Consider the following 2,713-nt stretch of genomic DNA (forward strand, 5'->3'; position numbering starts at 1 on the left):
TAAATTTTATTTTTTTTTTAAAAAAAAAAAACCTTCTAACTAGGTTAACCCTGACACTCACTAACTCACTCACGACTTCACTTCACTCTTCACACACTCACAATCACCCCAACAGCCGCCAGCCCCCCCCCCTACCCAAACTAGCGACTCTCTCTCCCTCTCCGGCTCTGCCTCTCCCTCTCGGCTCTATCTCCCTCTCTCAATTTTGTGACTGAAATGTTCACTGCTAGCACTCTGAGGCAGTAAGCATTTTCTGAAGTTTTAATGATTCTTTTGGGTTATTCCTTGTTTTTCCGTTACTTTTTCTATGTGGGTCTATATATTAAAACATTATCTATATATTAAAACATTCTCTTTTAAGACTTTTTGTTGAAGAATGCAGCTACTTGGATGGTTAGGATAAATTTGACTAGTCCTTTGGCCCAAGAGATCTCTTTATTAAATTATTTTTTTCAATTTTGGTTAAGGGTTTTTTTTAACGGGTTGGGTTGTGTTACCTGTTTAGCGCACGAGTCGTATAGGGTCGTGTCGGATCGCGTCTACCTGATATGACCCGATTATACTAAACGGGTTAAGCAGGTCATGTTGGGTTACCCGGATATTTTTCGTGTTATAATCGTGTCAGACCCACTAACCCGTTTAGCTAAACAGGTCGTGTTCATGTCTAGGGTAATCGGGTCGTGGGTCTTAACGGGTCCTAATCGTGTCTACCCTGTTACCCGTTTTGCCAACCCTAGGTTCAACTAGTGTTGCACGCGAAGGATTTTTTTTTTTTTTTTTTTGAAATCTTGGTTTTTACGCATGCACAGTCACCAAGTCTAACAGTGAACAATACATTTATCATTTTCTATTCTAGTTTTCAACAGTTCAAAAATGTTGATCACTAGAGGCTATAGGATGTGTATTAGTGTGTAACGCAATGGAGAAGGTGAGGGGATACGGTGTTTCGCATGACTTCGTGAGCGTGCACATGGGATTTCATTTAACAGCTGAGAAGCCTAAGATTAAATCATCATTTTTGTAGATTTAATCAACAGACTCTATTCACCCATAACAGAAGCTTTATGTATAAACGGGTGTGCGGGAGAAATTTTATGACAAAACAAAATCTGGGATATTATTTCAAAATGGACCAAATATAACCGTTTATGTATTAAAAAGAGATGAAAAAACAAGATTGAACGGTGAATGTATAATCTCCCAAAGGTTGATTTGCAAAATTCTCATCTTTTACCGAGAATAGGCGACTGGCGAGACTTCAATGCTGAAGAGGCAAGAATTGAATGTGGAGGGTGGAAGAATTTATTGTTGATTTTATATGACTTGAAGTCTCGTTCAATGCATCGAACTACCTCTCAACTACCATTTCTCTCTTGTTTCTTCATCAGCCGTTAATTCTCAACAAATGATCAAATCCAATGGTGTTTTGGCCATATAGTTCTAGGCGATTTGAGGAACAAACCCTTTAGAGTTTCAATTTCAAAGCATCAAACCAGACATCGTCTATTTCAAACTAGCAGAAGATACTAGGAACTCAGCCATCCCATCAGATCCATCCCCTCTTGCAGCCAGATCCCTAATTCCTACACTTAGAGGCTGCATACCAATGGCAGAGACTTACACGACTCTTAATCTGACGGATTTGCTACTCGAGTACTAGGCTTTGAGTGATTTGATTTGGTGGTTTATTCTTTCTCGAATCCTCCCATACGAATCATACATGCTCTTTCACCCTTGCTTCATCGAGGATTGAAGAGTGAAGAGGGAATGCTTCATCTTTAGACCTTACTCGTTGGGTATGTAACTCCAGTTTCAAGAGAAAGTTTCATTTAATCCTTTCATGATGCTTTAATGTTCTTATTCATTTTTTTTAGATCTTAGTAGTATTTTTATTTTATTTTTTAGTTTTAATTAGAAATTTAGTACCAACTAGTAACTTCTAATTCTAATGTTGATTTTCCTTTCCTATTTCAGGGGACAAACAGTTGATCAGTGATTACAATCTTTGCTTCCACTTGGTTTTCTGGTTTTCTGCAACTTGCAAAGTGCAAACCCTATTTACGACATCACTGACTAAGGTTTATTTATTTATTTTTTTAATTTTCCAAATTTTAGATGTATTTATTGACTAACTTATGAATGCAATATGATTAGAAAATATGAAACCCTAGGCTAGATGTTTTAGATGCAATATGTATTTAGATTTTTTTTTTAATGATATACATCACTGACTAAGGTTTATTTTTTATTTTTTATTTTTTTTTTAATTTTAGATGTATTTATGACCAACTTATGAATGCAATATGATTAGAAAATATGAAACCCTAGCCTAGATGTTTTAGATGCATTATGTATTTAGATGTTTTTTCTAATGCTATGATTAGAAAATATGAAATAGAATATGTCATGCTCTTTTTTGTAATCATATGATTATATAATTTATATCATGTTTAATTGTTTATATTGCTCTGTAATTATGTTTGTTGTCTGCCAAGTGCCAACTGTCATTTGTAAGTTTAGATGTTTTTTTTAACGATATGATTAGAACATATGAAATAGAATATCTAATGTAATGTCATACTCTTTTTTTATGATATGATTATATGATTTATATCATATTTATGTTGCTCTGTTTGTTGTTTGCCAATTGCCATGCTCTTTATTAGTTTTCTAAATACAATCTGTCATGCCATGGCCCATACTCTTTGTTGCT

Source organism: Corylus avellana, chromosome ca7, assembly GCF_901000735.1.
Source record: "Corylus avellana chromosome ca7, CavTom2PMs-1.0".
NCBI classification, from domain to species: domain Eukaryota; kingdom Viridiplantae; phylum Streptophyta; class Magnoliopsida; order Fagales; family Betulaceae; genus Corylus; species Corylus avellana.